The sequence below is a fragment of the Mus caroli genome, unplaced genomic scaffold, assembly GCF_978045245.1.
Source record: "Mus caroli unplaced genomic scaffold, Mus_caroli_1 scaffold_1, whole genome shotgun sequence".
NCBI lineage: Eukaryota > Metazoa > Chordata > Mammalia > Rodentia > Muridae > Mus > Mus caroli.
The window spans coordinates 32376736-32384571 of NW_028227256.1; positions in this window are offsets into that span (position 1 = coordinate 32376736).

The window sequence follows — 7836 nt, forward strand, 5'->3', positions numbered from 1 at the left end:
CTGCAGGTAAGGTTGTAGGGTGTTTTCTTAGTTAGTATTGGATGGAGGAGGGTGCAGCTCTGTGGCACCACCCCTGGGCATGTTGTCCTGAACAGAATTAGGAAGCAGCTCTAACGAGTCATGTGACCAATCCAGTAAGCAGTTTCCCTGTATGGTTTTTCTGCTTCAGTTTCTGCTTCTAGGTTTTTGCCTTGGGTTCTCGTAATGACTTCCCTCCATGGTGGACTATGTCATGGAAGTGTAAGTCACATAATCCCTTCCCCACCCAAGTTGCTTTTGGTCACCTTGTTACTAATCACAGCAAAAGGAAACAACTAGAACCATATCCTAACGTGTCGCTAGCTTTACCAAGCCTGCTAGGAGTGATCAAATGTACAAGTCCAGGGGGAACAATTCAAATTTCAGAAGTCCCAAATGGGACCTTTCTTCCCCCAAAGCACTGGCCTGCCGCATGCTAACCATAGCAATAGCCTGGGTGGGAGGATGAGCCCACAGAGTGGGTGGCACCAGAAATGCCTGCTGCGTAAGAACGGGGCCCAGCCTAGCAAAGCTGCTATGAGATCAGGCCACGCTCAGAGGCAAGCTCCCATTCGGCTCCCATTGTGAATCCTTACCATGAACCACATAAATGGCAGGTGTGTCCTGGACTCAAAACTCTGGCAAGTTAAATTCCAAAGCAAAGCAAAACAAAACACAACAAACAAACAACAACAAGAAGAAAGGGTGAGGTAGGTAGGCATCCAGAGACTGGTATTAGGATCCCCAGATCCCACAAAGATGGAAAGGTGGCCCTGGATCACCCAAGAAGTTCAGACTAATCACAGGAGTCCTCCCAGTGGAGATTCTTTTTAAAAATTTATTTATTTACATTCCAAATGCTGCCTCCCTCTCAGTACCCTCATCACACAATCTCTCCCTTCAAGTCCCTCCCCTTTGCCTCTGAGAGAGTGGGCCCACACTGTGGGTATCCCCCCAACCTGGTTCATCAAGTCTCTGCAGGATTAGGCCCATCTCCCACTGTGGCAGGACAAGGCAGCCCCCTGCTACATATATGCCAGGGTCCAGCTCCTGTATGTTCTTTGGTTGGTGGCTCAGTCTCTGGGAGCTCCCAGAGGTTCAGGTTAGTTGACACTGTTGGTTTTCCTGTGGGGTTCCCATCTCTTTCAGGTCATTTAACTCTCCTCCCGACTCTTCCATAAGGGTTCCTGACCTCTGTCCAATGTTTGGATGTGGTTATCTGTATCTGTTTCAGTCAGCTATTGGGTAGAGCCTCTCAGAAGACAGTTATGCTAGGCTCTTGTCTATAAGCATAACAGAGTATCGTTAATAGTGTCAGAGATTGGTGCTTGCCCATGGAATGGGATGAGATCCTTTCTTAACTGTGGTCATAAAGATGGAACACGGCAAAAGCCAAACCTTCTCTCTGAGAGTTGTGAGAGGGTGTGGGACTTATGACAGCCTCAATGTCATTTGGATGGGGTTTAGCATCACCATGGAAACAAACCTCTGGGCATGTCTCATGAGAGAGTTTCTTGATTAGATTAAGTGAGGTAGAAAGATCCTAACTGTGGGCAGTGTTATTCCATGGGCTGGAGGTTTGGACTGAATAAAAAGGAGAGAGAGTTGAGCACCAGTGTCCATCTTTCTGTGCTTGATGACCACAGATGCAGTGTGACTCCCTGCTTCACACGCCTGCTGCCTTGCCCCTGTCTGCCACACCGGACTGCACCCTCAACACATGAGATAAGACTCCCCAGCAATTAAAAAAGCTGGGCGTGGTGGCACACACCTTTAATCCCAGCACTCAGAAGGCAGAGGCAGGCAGATCTCTGAGTTCGAAGCCAGCCTGGTCTACAGAGTGAGTTCCAGGATAGCCAAGGCTACACAGAGAAACCCTGTCTCGAAAAACATTTAAAAAAAAAAAACTACCAAAGCATCCTTGCTGAGTTTGGAGAAAATGATACACCCCTCACCTGAGCTGAGCTCATTCCTACAACCCCGAGGGACTGGATTGTGCCAAGACCCAGATTAAGGAATCTGTTCCTTTCAACCCAGTGCCCCCAGGTAGGAAGACAGCCCTGTGGACACCTCCACCTCAGTGTTGTTCACCAGTATTGGATTTGTGGGTGCCAGACTAGTAAACAAGTTGGGATTCTTTTAATCCATTCCAAATATAATAATCTGTGCAAGCAATAGTAGAAGAACAAGCTAACTAAGAGGCAAAAGATTAAAGGTCAGGATTAATAAGGTCCAGGCAGAAGCAGGTAGATAGACTGTAAGTAGTCAGGGGATTTTGACACATTGGCCGGGACATGGAGTTCAGCATTTCTGTACTGACCACTGGCATGGAGAAAGGGCTGTGAGTGCTGAATGGAAAATCAGGCTTACTGAAACTTCTAGGAAGACCCTGTTCTCTGTTGTGGCTAGAGGAAAGACTAGTAGGAAATTGTACATTTGTATGGGTGTAGAGCTGTAGCAAGCTGGCTGAGGGTTTTCCTGGAGAATATGAAGTCCTGGGGTCCACCAAGCACCACTTCAGCCAGAGGCATGCCTGTCATCTCAGCACTAGGGAGGTGGAGGCAGGAGGATCAGTTCAAAGTCATCCTTGGCTACATAGTAAGTCTGAGACCAACCTGGATGCCATAAGACCCCGTTTCAAAACAAAAGGAGCAGGGATCTAATCCAAGTACTGAGGTGAGGTCAGATCTTCTCTGACCTTTCTCCCCAAGGTAATGATGTTTTTGGTTTGGTTTTTGAAACTGCATCGCACTACATAGCTCTGGCTGCCCTGGAACTTATATGTGGTCCAGGCTGTCCTCAAACTCATAGAAATCTGTCTGCTCCATCCCTGTCTCTTCCCTTTCCCTTGCCCCAGTCCTTGCTCCTTCCCCTCCCTGTTCCTGTCCCTCCTCCTCCCCTTACCTGGACTAAAGCTGTGTCTCACCACACCTTGTTCAAGATGTTAACTTTTAAGGCAGCAGTTCTCAGCACTAGGTACACGTTGCAAACATCTGGAGAAGTCAGAAAGTAAAAATATGGTGTCTGGTGTTACACTTTCACGAGACTGTGACTACTTGTTCTTGCCTGTGGTTCATTCACAGACGTGTATTTTAGTAGCACTGGGCTCACTTACATGCAACCAGAGTAGATACTGAAAGAAAATAAAACTTGAGACCTGTGATTCATGTAATAGCCCAAAGAGTTGTTTGTGAGCTTTGAAGCCTGGGACTGAGAACATAGCAGAACAGGCCAGGACATGCCCGGGCAGGCCCATCGTTAAGACATTCCTGAGGCTGCTTGGCAGTAAAGATAAAGAGAATGCAAAGACATGTCCACACTGGCCTGGCACCTCCCTATCTCCTGCCCTTCTGACATGGGTTAAAAGTTAACCAGATGCTCTGCTGTTACCTCGATCTGCATGAACAGTTTGCTGATGTTTAAATGAACCAATCATGTGAAACCTCACCAATTCCTCCCTGCTGATGTTTAAATGAACCAATCATGTGAAACCGTGCCAATTGCTTCCCTAGCCCCAGACCCTTTTCTATAAAAACCTCTAGCTTTCGAACCACGTGGCCAACAACCGTTGTCTCCTGTGTGAGATATGTGTCATTCCCGGAGCTCCGTCATTAAACTACCTCATGTGCTTGCATCAAGATGGTCTCTCATGATTCTTTGGGTGCACGCCGACTTGGGATATGAGTGGGGGTTTCCCCACTAGGTTCTTTCATTACTTATTCCCACAGGTGTCTGATCCATGGGCTCTGCGTAAATTGGCAAACACTGAATGCTGGAGGCCAGTGTGGGAAAGTTTAAGAGCATGCAGAAGTTGGAGAAAGGGCTCAATCTGAAGGATGCTAGGTTGGAAGGAATAGGATGGAGAAGGGAGGACTGGGAAAAGGTGTCAAGCCAGCAACAGCAGAGGTCAAGCCATCCTGCACAGCAGCACACCTCACTGATGCTAGCAACGACAGAGACAGATTGTCCCCTCAGCTTCTCTTTTCCAGTTCCCTCTTTCCTTCAAAGGACCCCACTTTTTCAGCCTGGCTTTGCTCCTGCTATTCCATAGAACACCCTAGTCTGAGCTTGACTTCCTATGTGACCTTGATCTTGTACACATTGTACTCGCCCCTGGGCACTGGAAAGTTCCAGAGTCCTCTCTATGGCTCCCCATCAGGAGCAATTAGGAATTGTTTTTACACTATTTTCTGTTGAAAGCCACACATTTTGGGCCTCTAGCAAGTACAAACTATTTTGAAAAACAGCTAACACGGGCAAAGCTCCCAGTTACCTGGTTTTTACAGCTCGGAGAGGAACAATCTTTTCTCTTTTGACTTACAGCAATTTAGAGGCACACAAGCTGTCACCTTTGCACATCTCTCATGCTCTGTGGTGGTTTGAATGAGAAATGTCCCCGGTAGTTTGGGGGCATTTGAACACTTGGTTCCAGTTGCTGGTGATGTTTTGGGAGGTTCAAGTGGTACCACCTTGCTGGAGGAAGTGTGGTGCTGGAGTTGGTCTTTGAGATTAAATCCTCTCCACACTTCCAATTCACTCTATGCTTCATGCTGTCAGCTCTCAGCTTCTCGCACTGACTGCCACGCCTGCTGTATTCTACTGCGCTTCCTCGCTATAATGGACTCTTAACTTTCTGAAACTGTGAGGCTAAATAAACTCTTATGTGCCACGGACTGGACTCAGTTGGTCTCTCAACCTGAAGGGAACCAGGATCTCGGTATTCAGGTGGGAAAGGAGTTGGCGAAAAGTGACAGACACTGACACAGAGAGAGTGCTGTATCTGAATGTAATTTTTCAAAGTGAACATCAGACTTATATTACAGAAGAAAAACAAGGAAGCTAGGTGACACATCAGTCAAGGTACATTGAAGTTATCTTATGCATAATGACACAAAACAGAGAAATGCATACATAAAGATGGACAGGAACCAGGCAGTGTTTACAACTGAGATATGATCAGCCCTAATTAAAGTTAGCTATTTACAGGATCCAGGTGAAAGGTCTGATGAAATGCTAGTCTATTGTTAAATCCACCACCAGGGGTCCCTTAGTACCTAATTATGCTATTCCTCTGAGCCTAGTGAAAAACATGCACCAGGGGAGTTCCATTCTACTAACCCTTTCATGAATAATGCAATCCTCCAGTTCTTTCTTAAACCACAATCCACCTTCTTTCTACTATTATGTAATGTAGGCTGCCATTCATGTCTGTAATAAGAATTCTAAGTTTACTATTTCGAACGAGCCCTGAAATTACTACCTCCTATCTGGCAAACTGTGAGATGCCTGAATACTAACTGTCAACACTGGGGCATTTCATCTGAATAGGTAACATTCTTACAAAATTCCAAGCCCAGGGTCAGCTCAAGGACTGCCTAGGACATTGGTGAAGGCCAGGAAGTAAAGTTCAACCTAATTTAGGTATTTGTAAAATCATTTCTTGGAGGCACCTATAATAAAACAGCACTGACTGAATGAAAGCACAAAGATCCATTCACCAACTAACGCAAGGACAAGTTTGGAACATTCGTGTTGCAGGATGCCAAGGCTCCAGGAGACTGTTTCCGTGAAACTTTTTGCCTCAGGACTGCATCCAAGCCCTTGGGCCTGCCACACAGTTTTCACTGGAGTGGGTGTGGCACTTATGGAAGTTGCCTTGGTCGTAGTGCTTCATCTATGGTGTCAACACAAAACCTAATCTACCTGAGAGTATCTAAGATGTGAACCTGAAGGATGTCATGCCCCTCTATACCCGTGGCTTGGGGCCGATGGATCAGGAGAACTTGGGACTTGTAATGGGCAAACTGGAAGCAGAAGTTCCCAGTTGCCACAGTAAATTTCCAGACAGGAAAAAAAATAAAATATAATGTAAGGTCATATCTCCAACAATACCACTCTGAGAAAATATGAATGGGTCTCAGGCTAAATCCTAAGCTGTTGGATCAGAAATCACTGTTGTGGAATTCTCAACATAAGGAGAGTCAAACTTCAGAGCAAAAACGTTACATGGACTCCCACAAAGCAATTGTCATTCCAACCACTCCCCAACTTAAACATGCATTGAGTTTTTAAAAATTCTGTTCATTTCCATTTATGGGTACATATGTGTGCCTGAGGATATGCGTGTGTACCCCATGCATGCAGGTACCCTGAGAGGCCAGAAGAGGGTGTCAGACCTCCTGGAAATAAAGTTAAAGGCAATTGTGTTCACAAACAGTGTTAAGGGTTTGAAATCTAATAAAAAATTCTAGTAAGTATATAAATTTTATGTATTTAGTTGTTTTCTGAAAGCTTTCACTTGAAATGCCTGTGGTAATTGGTCACCCGATAATAAACATTTTCCCTGGGGGGCAATGGTGTTTGTTAAAAATATTTTTAAAATAATTTTGGAGATACAGTTAAAAGAGGGGATAAAAAGCAATGCTGTAGCAAGCAACAGCCCAAGGAGCCTTGACCTGGAAATCTAAGTAGTGAGAGCCCTGTAGTCTCTAAGTGGCTTCTAAATGCACCAAGAACTTTAGAACTCACACATGTAAGGCTGCTCATATGCCTAAGAAAACAGTAAAAAGTAGCCAAGCTCTCACCTCCAAGAGACCTTGATCTCAATGTGAGCATTCACTGAAGGGTAAGGCAGAGTTCACAGCCCCAAGTGTGTAGCCCAGCTCTCGAGGACCCCAGGGGAAAGCTGAGCATCCTGGCACATTCTTGTAACCCAAGAACTGAGGGGGTGGGTGGGGTGATGCCTCCAACGCTCTCTAACCAGGAGTTAACCAGGGAAACTCCAGGTTAGGCCATCTAACCTAGTCAAAACACTGAGTTCTACTTCCATTGAGAGGCCCTGTCTGCAAAAAATGAACAATAGAGAAAGATAGCTGAAGATGACCTCTGGTCTCTACACACACACACACATGCACACACATGCACAAATAAGCATACATGGCCACACATATGCATACATAATCATAAAACACACATACACACACACAAACCCACCACCACAACAACATGAAAAACAGAAACTGAGCTCAACATGATTTTAAGCAACAAAGATTAATAAACAAAACCTAGGTGTAGTTCTGTTACTATCAATAAGCAATCAGGAATAAAAATAATTTCCTTTATGATAGCAATAATTGTAAAAGCATACTTTGCAATAATCCTAACCAAAGAAACACAATAGATGTGCATTTAATAGAACAAATTATTGATGAAAGGAACTAAACTCAGGCTGTGTAAGTGGAGTGAGATTTGTTTGCATAAATTATGAGATTTAATTCTGCTAGGGTGGCAATGATGTTCAAATTGATCTGCTGATGCAATAGAATAACTTTTAAAATTCTGCTGGTCTGAGGCTGGAGGAATTATTAAACAAATAGGAACAAACTCTGCTCTTATAGAGGACTCAAGCTTTCTCAAACTTTGTTTCCAGCACCCCTGGAGTTACACAGTAACTCCAGGGGATCTGATGCCATCTCCTGGTCACTGCTGGAAACTGCAATCACATGCACACTACGAGCCACCCCCACAACACATACACACAGTTAAAAATAAAAGTACTACTCAGCTATTAAAAAGAATGAATTTATGAAATTCCTAGGCAAATGGTTGGATCTGGAGGGCATCATCCTGAGTGAGGTAACACAATCACAAAAGAACTCAAATGATATTTACTCACTGATAAGTGGATATTAGCCCAGAAACTTAGTATACCCAAGATATAAGAGACAATTTGTAAAACACATGAAACTGAAGAAGAACGAAGACCAAAGTGTGGACACTTTGCCCCTTCTTAGAATTGGAAACAATCACCCATGGAAG